Source organism: Echinops telfairi, unplaced genomic scaffold (assembly GCF_000313985.2).
Source record: "Echinops telfairi isolate 266 unplaced genomic scaffold, ASM31398v2 ScPeMD7_7424;HRSCAF=8462, whole genome shotgun sequence".
In the NCBI taxonomy this organism is placed as follows: Eukaryota; Metazoa; Chordata; class Mammalia; order Afrosoricida; family Tenrecidae; genus Echinops; species Echinops telfairi.
This window is the reverse complement of record NW_022111324.1, coordinates 12,163,128-12,177,399: the sequence shown is the minus strand read 5'-3', so window position 1 is coordinate 12,177,399 and position 14,272 is coordinate 12,163,128. Positions and strand designations below refer to the sequence as shown.

General features: G+C 39.3%; 1 protein-coding gene and 1 pseudogene across 8 annotated transcripts in view; both read right to left on the bottom strand.

The window, feature by feature from the left end:
- The window catches only part of DNM3 (dynamin 3), a 731,348-nt gene that overhangs the window by 652,710 nt on the left and 64,366 nt on the right, over positions 1 to 14,272 (bottom strand). The window lies entirely within an intron of this gene.
- LOC115872324 lies at positions 10,336 to 11,054 on the bottom strand (annotated as a pseudogene).

Genomic DNA, 14,272 nt, shown 5'->3' with positions numbered 1-14,272 from the left:
CTTCCCAGCTCACAGAACAAGGCAGAGGCCAAGGGACAGGGAGGCTGAGAAGCTGAAGGCCAGAGAGACCTGGCTGCTAGTTAGAGAGGTATTCGTGTGGACCAATGACTGCATCTTTATCCTTAATGTCTTATGATCCTGGCTTGTTCACTTCCCTAAAAAACAAATTTTTTTTAAAACTCCAAACTCACTGCCAACTCATAGCAGCCCTATAGGGCAGGGAAGTGCCCCTGTGGCTTTCTGAGACTTTAACTCTTTAAGGCAGTGTGTTAGTCCAGGTAGACTAGAGAAACAAATCCATAGAAACTCATATGTTATAAGAGAGAGTTTTATATAAAGGGTAATTATACATTAAGAAAGCATCCCAACCCAGTCCAGTCCAAGCCCATAAGTCTGATATTAGCCCATATGTCCGATACTGATCTATAAAGTCCTTTTCAAACTCACAAAACACATGCAGTGACGCCGAAGGCAGGATGATCACAGGCCAGTGGGCACAAAGTCTTTGGATCCAGTGGCAGTGTAAGCATCTCAGTGTTGACAGGGGTCTCTACGTGGCTTCTCCAGGTCCATGGTTCTGACTGCATCAGGGTAGCTTCTCCTCAGGGATGCTTCCCAGGGAGTCAGCATTGTGTCTTATCAGTAGAGTGCCTCCAAGGGAGTGAACAGAGAGAAAGAAGTGTCTCCCACCTCCAAGGAGGAAATACCAGCATTTTCCTAGAATCCTCAGGGGAAGGTCATGCCCACATAGGCCTCCTTGGCTGTGACCCGATTGACAGACTAGACTCCACCCCTACACAGTCAATCCTCAAATTGACACCAGATTATATAACTACCACAGGCAGTAAAAAGCCTCATCTTTTTCCCACTGAACAGTTTGAGTGGTTTCAAACTGCTGACTTTGTGATTAGCAGCCCAATGCATAACGACTATGCTATTAGGACTCCTCGCATCCTTAATAAACCCCATAATCATGAGTATTGTCTGTGAGTTCTGTGGAATTGCAACAGATTATCGAACCAAGTAGGGAAGCTGAGTGTCATGGGAGGAATTGTTGGTGTCAGAAAGGAGGATGGAGGGTGGAGGCATGTCTGATATCTGCCTGTGGCATGAGCCTAAGGCTGGTGCAGAGTTAATTCTCCTTACGAAAGCAAGAGGTCAGGTGGGGTCTCCATGCTATTTTCTAAGTGCTGCTCAAAACAAAACAAAACCCTCCATTTGCCTGTCAGTTTATCGTACTATGGTAGCATGTGTGTTGTTGTGATCCTGAAAGACATGTCACTGGTGTTTCAAATACCAGCAGGCTCACCCAAAGTGATCAAGTTTCTGCAGAGTTTCCAGACTAAGAATGGACTATGAAGAAGGAATAGGCTGTCCCAGTGAAAACCCTCCGGATAGCATCAAAACATGGTAGTCACTGAACCTAGTGAATAGCATTGTTCTATTCATTGTTAGAACCACTGCCATAAAATGAGCCCCTCGGGTCAGAAGTCACTCAAAATGTGACAGAGGAAGGCTTCCTTCGCAGAGTTGAGTTGACCATAATGACACAGGTGGAGTAAAGCCTGTGGGACTGACACCTGTGGCACGTACATTTGCTGATGGGCACAACTCAAAAATGAGAAGGAATCATTGCAAACATCAATTACTAACTGGCACTTGGAATGTATGAATATGAATTTAGGACCATTGGAAGTCATTAAAAACAAAACAGAATCCATATAGATCAATATTCGTGAGTTACAATGAACTGTTAGTGGCCATTTTGAATCAGAAAGTCATATAATTTACTATGCCAGGAATGTCAAAATCAAGAAAAAGGGTGTTGCGTTCATCATCAAAAAGGACTTTCTATGACCTATCTTGAAGATCAGTGCTATCTGGGATAGGATAATATCTACCCACATACAAGGAAATCCAGTCAATAGAACTATTATTCAAATTTATGCCCCAATCACTAAAGATAGTGATACAGAAATTAAAGAATGCTATCAGTGTCTTCAGTCTGAAATTGATCAAATACATAATAAAGATACACTGATAATTATTGATGAGTGGAATGCAAAAGTTGGTGTGTAAGATTAGGTTGTTAAGAGAAACAAATCCAGTAACATAATATATATAAGAAAGAACTTCATATCAACAATCTTATATCAAAATAAGGCATCCCAGGCCAATCCAACTGAACTTCACCAATCTGATGCAAGCCAAGACCCTTCTCAGACTCACATAGCTACACTGGTGATGTAGAAAAGTGAAGGACGAGGCAGGAAGACCACAAGTATACAGTCAGTTTCTTGGATCCAAGGTTGATGGAAACCTGGCAGAACACCGACAGCTCTCAGGGTCAGGCAGCCAGCATGGGGTCATGGAGGTAGGCAGAGGTCCAGCAGGCAACAAGGTGGAGAGGCAGAAAGATAAGGAGGCTCTCAAGTTCCCCATTATAAAAAGGCCACACCCTCAAGCAGGCATCATCTGGCTGTGACCAGATTGACAGGTTGGATTCCACCCCTACACATTCCTCAAAATTCAAGTTGAAATAACATTATCTAACTACCACAGTTGGAAACAAAGAGGAAGGAACAGTATTAGAAAATATGGTGTTGGTGATAAAAACTAAGATGGAAAAAACGTAAGAGAATTTTGAAAAGCCAAAGACTTCTACATAGGAAATACCAAATTCAAAAAGTGACTATGTATGTGAACTTCTCCAGATGGATACAGACAAATCAAATTGACTACATCTTTAGAAAGAGACGATAAAGAAGCCCAATGTCAGCAGCTGAAACCAGGTCAGAGGCCGCCTGTGAAACAAACCATCCATTGTGTATATATGTAAGTTCAAGATGAAGTTGAAGAAAATGAAAACAAGTCCACGAGTACCAAATTATGACTTTGAGTATATCCCACCTGAGTTTCAAGAACATTTCAAGAATAGATTTGATGCATTCCATACTAACGACAGATAATCTAATGAGTTGTGGGATAACATCAAAAACATCATACATGAAGAAAGCAAAGCTCACTAAAAATATAGAAAAGATCAAAGTAGATGTCAGAAGGGATGCTGAAACTTGATTTAATCATAGAGTAGCTAAAGCAAATAGAAGAAATGATGAAGTCAAAGAGCAGAACATCCTGGATCCTTCCTCCCCCGACTATCATGACCCAATTCTATCTTCCAAATCCGCCTAGACTGGATTATACACATTGGAACAGATAAGGGCTCATGACACGTGAAATTCAGGACAGATAAAACCCCCAGGAATAGTAATGGGAATAGCGATATCATGAGGGTGGAGAGGGGAGGGAGGGAGGGAAGGAGGGAGGGAGGGGGGGAAAGGAAGAAAGGAAGAACCCATCACAAGGTTGGGTATATAGACAGCCCCCTACCCCTGAGGGAGACGAATAACAGAAATGCGGGTGAAGGGACAGTGTAAGATATGAAATAACAATAATAATATATAATTGATCAAGGATTCATGAGGTTGGGAGGGTGGGGGAGGGAAGGGGGAAAAGAGGAGCTGATACCAAGTGCTCAAATAGAAATAAAATGTTTTGGAAATGTTGATGGCAGCATATGTACAAGTGTGCTTAATATAATTGAATGATGGATTGTTATAAGATTTGTAAGAGCCCCCAATAAAATGATTAATAAAAGAAAGATAAAAATGGGAAGCAAAGCAACAAAGTCCCGGAGGAATTCTGAAAATAGACTTCGGACTGGGGGGCAGGATTGGGACTGCATCAGACGCGATTGGAAAACATTCATAAGGGTCATCAGACACACCTGGAACTATTCATAGGCTATTTTTTCTCTTTTTTCATGTCTATCTATATGAGATAGGCTGGATAAACAATCCCGAGGAGAAAACAACAGGACCTACGGTTCGGGGGGGGCACAAGGGAGAGGAGGAGGTAGGGGAAAAGGAGGGGGAGCCAACAAACCAAGGGACAAGGGAACAACAGGAGATCTAAAATCGATGGCAAGGAAGGCCTAGAATGCTTGGTGGGATTCGATCAAGTGCAATGTAGCCAAGAAGAAGTACAGAGAGATGGATGAAGGCTGAACATGATCATAGGACAGGAGGAAAGTAAAAGGAAATCAAGGAAAGAACTAGGAAGCAAAAGACATTTATAAAGGTATAAACATTGGCATGTACATATGTAAATATATTAATATATAATGATAGGGATATACATCTATATACATGTATTTATAGGTTAAGTATTAAGGTAGCAGACAGACATTGGGGCTCTACTCAAGTCCTCCCTTAACGCAAGAACACTTTGTTCTAATAACCTGGTATTCTGTGATATTCAACTTCCTGACACGATCGCTGAAGACAAAATGGGTACATGAGCAAATGTGAAGAATGTTGATGTTGACTGGCTATCAAAAGATGTAGCATCTGGGGTCTTAAAGGCTTGAAATTAAACAAGTGGCCATCTAGCTCAGAAGCAACAAAGTCCACATGGAAGAAGCACAGCAGTGTCAATGGATCAGGTATCAGGCATCAGAAGACCCAAAACAAACAACCATTTTGATGCAAACAAAGGGGGTGGGGTTTGGAATGGAGACCCAAAGCCCATCTGTAGACAATTGGACATCCCCTCACAGAAGAGTAACAAGGAACGAGCCAACAGGGGGGTGCAGCATAGCACCAATGAAACACACAACATTCCTCTGGTTCTTTAATGCTCCCCACCCCACCCCCACTATCATGACCCCAGTTCTATCTCACAAATCTGACTAGACCAGAATATGTACACTGGTACACATAAGAGCTCTCGACACACAGAATCCGGGAAAGATAAACCCCTCAGGACCAATTATACGAGTAGCAATACTATGAGGGTAGGGGGAAGGTGGGGGGAAAGAGGGAGAGAAGGGCAACCAATCAAAATGAATACCCCCCACCCCCGGGAGATGAACAACAGAAACATGGGTGAAGAGAGACAGCAGACAGTGTAATATATGAAAATTAAAATAATTTATAAATCATCAAGGGTTCATGTGTGGGAGGGTGTGGGGGGGAGGGAAAAAAGAGGACCTGATACAGGTCTCAAGTAGAAAGAAAATGTTTTGGAAATGATGATGGCAATATATGTGCAAATGTGCTTGATACAGCTGATGTATAGATTGTTATAATAGCTGTAAGAGTCCCAATAAAATTATTTATTAAATAAAAAACTCAAAAAAACCCAGAAGAGCTCATTTCAATGGGATACTCAAGAAGACAAAGTAAAATATATAATGAAATGTGCAGAGAGAGAACTAGTGTTAGAAAACCAGAAAGGAAGAATATGCTCAACATATAATTAAATTGAAAGAACTCGAGAAAAATTTGAGTTGCAAGATTTGAAAGATTCTATGGGAATGGTGATGGCAATAAATATACAAATGTGCTGGACACAATGGATGTAGGATAGATTGTGATAAGAGTTGCACGAGCCCCCAATAAAATGATTTTTTTAAAAGAGATTCTATGGGGAAAATATTGAATGATGCAGGAAGCATCCAAAGAATACCCAGTCACTGTACCACAAAGAACAAGTCAACATTCTAACATTTCAAAAGGTATCACACAAGCAAGAACCAATGGTACTGAAGAAAGAAGTCCCACCTGCACTGAAAGCATTCACCAAAAACACAAGGCTTCAATTTCTATTAACAGAATGCCAATTGAAATGTTTCCACAAGCTGATGAAGCGCTGGAAACATTAACTAGTCTGTGCCAGAAATTTTGAAAGACAACTCCTTGGCAAACTGACGGAAAGGGATCCATATTTATACCCATTCCAAAGAAAAGTGACCCAAAGGAATGCTCAAATGAGAGAACCATATCACAGATATCACGTGCAAGTAATATTTTGTTGAAGATCATTTGATCATTCGATGGTTGCAGGAGCACTTTGACAACCAGAAGTTGCCAGGGGTACAGACCACATTCAGAAGAGGCCATTGAGCAAAGGATCTCATTGCTGATATCACATGGATCTTTCCTGAAAGCAGAGAATACCAAGATGTTTACCTGTGTTTTATTGACTAAGTAAAGGCATTCAACTTTGTGGATCATTACACACTGTGGATAGCCTGGATAAGAATGGGAATTTCAGAACACTTTTGTTGTGCTCATGCAGAATATATCCAAGGATCAAGAGGCAGCTGTTGGAACAAAAGAGGGGAATATTGCATGATTTAAAATCAGTAAAGGAGCATATCGGGGTTGTAGCCTCTCGCCATACGTATTCATTCTGTATGCTACGTCAATAATCAGAGCAGTGGGATCATATGAAGAAGAATGCAGTAGCAAGACTGGAGGAAGACTTTATTAGCAACCTGTGAGATGGAGATGACACAACCTTGCTGAAAGTGAGGAGCACTTGGAGCACTTGCTAACAAAGATCAAGGTTTGCAGTCTTTGATATGGATTACAACTCAATGTGAGGAAAACAAAAATCCTCACAACTGGACCAACAGGGAATATCATGATAAATATAAATTGAAGTTGTCAAGGATTTCATCTTGCTTGGATCCACAATCATGATTCATGGAAGCCCCGGTGAAGAGATCAAAAGACGTGTTGCATTCAGCAAACCAGCTACATAAAAGCTCTTTAGAGCACTGAAGAGCAAGGATGTTACTTTGAAGACTAAGGTGCACTTGACCCAAGCCATGGTATTTTCAATTGTCTTGTCTGCACCATGTGAAAGTTGGATACTGAATAAGAAAGAGCAAAGAAGAATCAATGCCCTTCAATTGAGGTACTGGCATAGCATATTGAAAGTGCCGTGCACTGCTAAAAGAACAAGCAGGTCCGTCCTGCAAAATTATAAATCCTTCGAGGCAAGGATTAAGAGACTTAGTCTCCACTTTGGCCTGTACTTTGTGCAAGTTATCAGGAGAGACCAGTCCCTGGAGAAAGACATCATGCTTTGCAAAGCGGCAGGGCATCAAACAAGAGAAAGGCCCTCCACTAGCTGGATTGACAAAGTGATGCACCATTGGGCTCAGACATAAGAACAATTGTGAGGGTGACACAGCTAAAAAATATAGCAATAATAAGGCTTAAACACCCATCAAAATAGTTACACATGTAGACACATACATGTGTACTGTGGTTACACTGAATATATTAGAGAGCAATAGGAATGCTAGAAAGAAAAACACTTCTTTATCTCTGATAATCGTTTGGCCAGTTTCTGCTAAATTATTTCTAGTATAGTTCTAAGGATGCTCCTTTATCTAATCCCTCTTTAATAAGCTTACCCACTTCTACCTCTGGAGGACACTTTACATTCAAACAGAAAACCTGTTTTCTTCCTTTTTTTTTGTCTTAGTCTTTTCACTTTTTTTAACTGATACAACTTGAAGATGGGTCCAAAAGGATATCAAATGATAATGTATTATATTTTAGCCTAACTACATCTGCTAAATAGACTTTACAATGCTCTCTGTATGATAACAAGGCTATTCACATGCCTCGACTTTGGTCAGAGAGAATTCACTGGAGGTTTAATACATGGGTGGGCCCTGTAAATGGATTTTGGGCTTCTACTATCATCCATAGCCTTCTGCAAACTAGTGTTCACAATTTAAACTCCAATACCATATCCCTCTTCAGATCTGGGTTTTATTATTTAAAATCCTTGGATCACGCAGACTAGTGTGTTTCTTCCATGAGGGCTTAGTACATAACCCTATCTCCACAATGTCCTTTGTCAGTCATTAAAGATGTCAAATTACAACTCTCTCTACTGTCACCTTCAAAGAGATGACATTATTGGATACTCTCAGTTCTTTTATAATGACTCACATTTATGAATCATACAATGCTATTATATTTGATTTTCACAATAATCTTAAGAGTTTTAAGAGACACATCATTATCATTCCAAGCCTGAAAAGAGTTAAACAGTTTACTCAAGGTTCTGATTGGCTGGTTTTGTCATTCCTCTGCATATAAGAGTAATTCTGGCTGTGATGGATAAGGTTATGTGTGAACTTGCCTAGAACATGACACAGAGCGGTTTGACAGGAAATTGAGGCTTACTTCAGGATTCTTTTAAGTATGTTGCCCTCCCCTCTTTCCATAGAATTTGACTTCCAGCCAACATCAAAATACTGTAATTTCCTGGTCATGATAATTTATTACATTTATGTAAGTTTCATAATCTATATTAAGTACTCTTTTAAATGTTTCTAAGGTCTACAACGGTTGTTCTCCAGGGAACATATTTTTTCTACGTAAGAGTGGATTTCATGTGACCTTGCTTTCATTGCCAGCTCCATCACCGTACAGAAAAGAGCCTTACCTTCAGAACACTGTGAATACTACAAGACTTCTCCCTATACTTCATCAGCAATCAATGCTTCTGGCCATAAACAAAAGGGAAATCCCTATTACTTCCCTTCTGATAGATTCTTAATGCATAGTGATGATAGTCATCTGACTCCAAAATAGAACAGAGTAAGAAAGAAAAAGAAAAAAAGCTTCAGTTGATAAGAAAGCCTAAAGTAGAAGATAACTAAGACCCCTTGGCCATATGGTATAAAAACACAAGACAAAATAGAGAGCTGAATAGAATCCCTTTTAAACGTTCTAAAGTCAGCCAGAGCTTTGCCCATGAAAACGGTTTACCTGTTTTCTGAAGCTCCTATCCGTTCTTACTGAGAAACAAAAGTGGGGGCGAGGATAAGCAAACTAAGCCAATATTCTTAGAGATTTAATAATTTGGTAATAATAAGCAAACAACTAAATAAATTCCAAATATTTTCTAATACACTCACTCCCCACATATTGGCATGGCTAGGTTCTAAAGACCAGGTCATGAAGTGGAAATGATCATTATACAAAAGTGGCGGGTAGCTACATTAGATCACAAAAATGGAAGATAGCTACATCGTTACATAACTGCCAGATTACATCATGACGAACTGTCAAACCACTCAGAATCCCATTTTAGGCAAGATCAGACATAACCTTAACCATCATGGTCAACATCACTCTTGCCTCCCACCACTGCATTTGTTACCACCATTTGTTGATATGCATCAATGTCATTAAAGTATATTAACTAACGTGAAAATAGTTGAACAACATTTTACTGTCATAAATTTAAGATGTCAGATAATGTGGTAGTCATGAACTGAGGGTTAGGTGTATTGACAATTATATTATCTGACATCTTTCTTTAATTGCCAAAATATCCAAAATTCCTACTGTTGGGTTATAAATATGAAAAAAACAAAAACCAAGTAACATAATTTAGTACACTATAATCTCTAACAATAGAAACCCTGAGAATTAAAGTATATGATTCATTGCAAAAAAATTATGAAAAAAATAAAGTAAGACTTTATGGAGTAATATCAGCGTGCCTTTTGTTTTTTATGAATAACTTTTCACAAGTGAGCACCTTTAGTCACTGTCTAAGTTGGATTAGCTCCCGGTACTCTATGCTCTGTACTCTCAATGTTGCACACTAGCTCCAAGAGTTCCTGTACCATAAAGTTGTTTGGTCCACCCCTGCCCCAACCATCATTTTTCCTGAGGCATGTTCATCCTTTCATCACAACTTTTTTCTAATATATGTTATAGATTTCTCTTTGATAAGTTCCTTGGGCTGCATATCTGGAGGCATGGTTCTAGATATCTGGCTGCATGTTCTAGAATCTCGTAGAGTAGCTAGCTACAGTGACAACATTCCTGTGATCATTTATTTCTACAACTCTGCTTATGTTTGATTCTTATTTCTTATAGCACCTTTCTCTCTGTTGGCCATCTCTCTCTCTGTCAATGATCTATTTTTATAAAATGCCACATGAGTGACAAGGAGACAGCATAACTACAAGCTTTGCTGTGTGTGAACTGAAGAGCAGATGTGTAGCGACCAATTATTGACAGATTTTGAAAGAGATATGATTAATCATTGTTCATGGTATGCATCTGTTATTTTTATAGTGAGCTGGAGACTAAGGGGTGAATGGGGAAATTTCTACTTCTACAATTACTCTGCTATATCACAGTAACTGAAATTCAAACTGTGTTGTAGGGTAACTAGAATGTGTGTATATGGGAACTGTGCAGGCTGAGAACTACCTATCTGTACACTCTACTGCTAGTTTACACTGACCTAAATGGGCCAGAAGCGAGGTGTCCATCTAAATGTACATCAAATAATGTATCTGAAAACCTCCCAGATGCAACATTTGTACACCCTGAGCTTTTCAACTCGGTTACTTGGCAATCATGTTTAAAATGTCACTACAGCTTTAGAATTACAGAATTTCGAAATAAGAGAAAGGACCTCATAGTGTGATACCACCAATTATCCCGCATGCTTATTGTGAATTCTCTCTCCTCCTTTGATTTCAATTTGCTCACACAGCCCCTCGCAGTCACAGCAGCATTCAGCTCCGCGTTAAGAGAACCACAGGCGGGACAAGCAGAGAAGCACCTTCCGCAGTCTTCATCCAGGCAGTTGCAGAGGTCCATCCCACTGAAAAGCAGGGGGCCCTGGCCATTGTAGACCTTACTCTTCACCGGTCCCACTTGTCTGTCAGAACCAGCTAATGCATTTTTTGTAAGCCTTTTTTCCCTTTTAATGGTTTCTAGAGAAAATTCTCTTTGCTTTCCCTGGGTTATAAACTATAACAACCTCAAAGTTTCAGAATCGATGTCCACATTTCCATTGTATTATCTGCGTACATTCTGGACAAAGCTTGCAACCAAGTACAAACTGCCTTCCTAGTTTTGCACTCAGGAGAGTAGTATCATCTTCCACACCAACCACATGCAAATTTTTGTTATAGTTGTTTGTGTATATTAACTGGGTCACAACACGACTTCTATAAATCTGTCCATGTAAAACTTTGCATGGAAACAGAGTGTGTGTTCCCAGAACATGTCACTGAAGTTCTAAGTTGCAGTAAAAGCATATCATTCTTGCAAAGTCTTGAAGGCTGCATAACGAGTTCGAGTATTGTAGGCTTTGTGGCACTCATTTGTGGTACAAAGTTGGTCTCAAAGTAAACATGGATCCATCATTCATGATGCTAGAAAATTCCTCTTGTATTACTTTGTCTTTTCTGGGGAGGGGACCCTCAGCATGAGCTCCCCATCACCCTGGCTCAGGGAAGAACTGCATCCCTGCAACCATATCAGTTTTCACAAGGAAACAAGACAGAGTGGTTCAAACAAGGAACCAAAACACAAAGCAAGAAGTCCTTTCTGAGAAATAAATGACACTGGGCTATCTGATAAATTAAAAATGATACTATTTAGGCGTTTCAATAGTTTGCCAGAAAGATCAAGAAAGCTACAGACAACATCGAAAAAATACAGCGGGGGGTGGGGGGTAATAGGATATTCAGAAAAACAGGTAAAACTGACAAAACAAACGGGGCAAAAGAAAGTGAAAATTTAGAAACCAAACAAAAATAGAAAAGAGAAACCAAAAGAGTAACACTAAGATTGCAGAGACATATAATTCATTGAAAGGGCAAAGGAGTAGAATTGAATTTAGGGAAGGTCCCACTAGTGAGCATGAAGATAAATCTCTCAATACCAATCTTTTAGAGGAACATTCAGAGAAAAGAACAAAAACTTGGAGAATTATGTGGGATGCCATCAAGAGGAACAATTTATGGTGATCAGAATTCCAAAACAATAAGAGGTAAACAAAAAAAGCACAGGGAAAATTGTCAATGAATTATTGGAAGAAATTTTTCCTAACACCATGAGAGGTGAGAAGATAGGCATTGAAGAAGGTGAACAAGTCCCAAACAGGGTTGGCCCCAAAAGAAATTCACCAAGATATTATAATTAAGGTTTCCAAGATGAAAGACAAGGAAAGAATCCTAAGAGTAATAACAAAAAAATTTTAAGAAAAAAAGAAATACAGTAGGTACAAACTTTTCAAATGGGGAGGATGTCAAGTAGATTTCAAAAAGTTGGGTAAAGGGGAAGGCAATTTACAATAAGAGAAAAGTTGACAAAAAAAAAGATCGAGGCAGAAGAAAATACTGGGAGTGCAAGAGTTAAAGGCAACAGAGGTAAATTCTGTATATACTCAACCCTGCATTAAGGGTGATCTACTAAAAGATGAATGGACAGACATGCAGGCTGAACAGATGTGTGGGAGATCAGGTTTATACTCACCAATTCCTATTGGTTTGACACAGTATACCTATACCTGGGTGTTTGCTTGTGCTGCAAATATATCCATGAAAATCGTAGAGCATACAGGGGGCAAAGTTATGAAAACTTCTTAGACATAATCAAACACATTGAGGGAATGAGTCGCTGGATGTAGGGGCTCAGGATCATAGTCTTGGGGGACACGAAGGGCAACTGGCATAGCACAGTCCACAAAGTCTATATTGTACTTTGGTGAGTAGCAACAGGTTCATGAAAGCTTGTGAGCAGCCAGCTAACGTGCAACTATTGGTCTCTTCCTGTCCCCAAGAAAGGAGAACAATGAAAATCAAAGACAGATTAAAAGAATCCGCTTAATGGACCATGAGAATGTCAGTCTCCATGACCCAGAGACCAGAAGTACTAGAAGATGCCCAGCTACCCCTATCAATTGCTCTGAAAGGATCACATTACAAGGTCCTGAATAGACTGGGAGATAAACTGTGGAACAAAACTGACAATCAGGAAAGAGACCAGGCTCACTGGTTAAATGGGACTGGTGGGGCATGCAACACGATGGCCCTTGGTCACCCTTTGCATCTGTAACTGAACTCACCCCTGTAGCTCAATTTCCAGCAGAACAGTAGACAGGGTTTATAAGAGGAGCAATAAAGTTAGTGAGATGCTCACACCAATGCTCATACCTTAGCATAATCAACCAAAAGGGCAGCATTTGCCCGTATGGACCAAACGGGCAGCATTTGCCCACAGACAAAGTTCAGCAAGGTTAAGAAAGAAGGAAGAATGCAGACAAGAAACACAGGTAGGAGGTGGGATGTGTGGGGTTATATAGAGGGGATTACAATGAATGAGATGAAAGAAAATGTGTATGAAATATTGAATGTAAAACAGATAATCTGTCCAATAAACTTTCACCCAAGTCATAAGAAACATTTAAATAAACTTTATATATCTAAGTAACTGTGGGGGGCAAATCTGAAGCAATAAGAGTATGACTCACAGAAAATGAATAGCTACCTCTCTGTGTATTGGTGTGCATCTGTGATTACCTCACAAGGATATAGAAGAATCTGACAGCAGTGAACAGCTCAAAGATAAGACTTGGGGCATAACAAACCAAGAAGGCTTATTTGTTTCCTTCTGTTTATTCAGATATGGAAAATCATGAGTCATATTAGCTATTTACAAGGAAAGTATAAAGTAAAACATAACTTCAAATAAATAAGGTGAGACACCCGAAAATCTTTCAAATATAACACATACAACATTTTTTTTGGTAAATGGTCCTGAGCTAAGAAAGTACATTCAATATAAGGAAGAGAGAGAGAGAGATAATGTCATGGTCATTAGTTCAAGACTCTAAGTCTATAGGCTCTGATCTTGGCTACTAGTGACATGTGACCTGAGAAACAGAATTTTGACTTCAATATGGCTGTTCCTTTAAAGGAGGGTGTTGAATGAAATGATTTCTAAAATGTTTTTATCCCTATAATATTGAGATTCTATGCTTAACAACAGATATCCACTGGCCTAAACCCACCCAGCTCACCAATAGGAAATCCTTGCCCACAACTCACAAGTAATTGGGTTTCTTCACCAGTAATATCCTCACCAAACATTCAATTGTTTGATAAATCTTTGATTATAATGTTATTTCCCAATAACATTTCATGTGAGGTGTCATATTAAAATGTAATTTTATTATAAACAAAGGGAAATAACTTTCTAATAAGATATGTAATGACTCTCTCACACATTAAATGACCAGAAAAAATGATGACAACTCCATATGCCAATATCCCAAAAGAAAGACACTTAAAAAATAAATAAATACATAAAATTTTTTAAAAAGAAAGACACTTAAGAGAGCAACAAGCAGCTGAATCCAGGTGCACAGTGTACCCATTAAGCAAATGCATTTGAAAATGAAGTTATTAGCCACATTTTCACTACTGAATTTTCAAATGTAATCCTTAACTTATTTTTTTAATCATTTTGTTAGGGGATCATACAACTCTTATCACAATCCATACATACATCAATTGTGTAAAGCACATTTGTACATTAATTGCCCTCATCATTCTCAAAACATTTGCTCTCCACTTAAG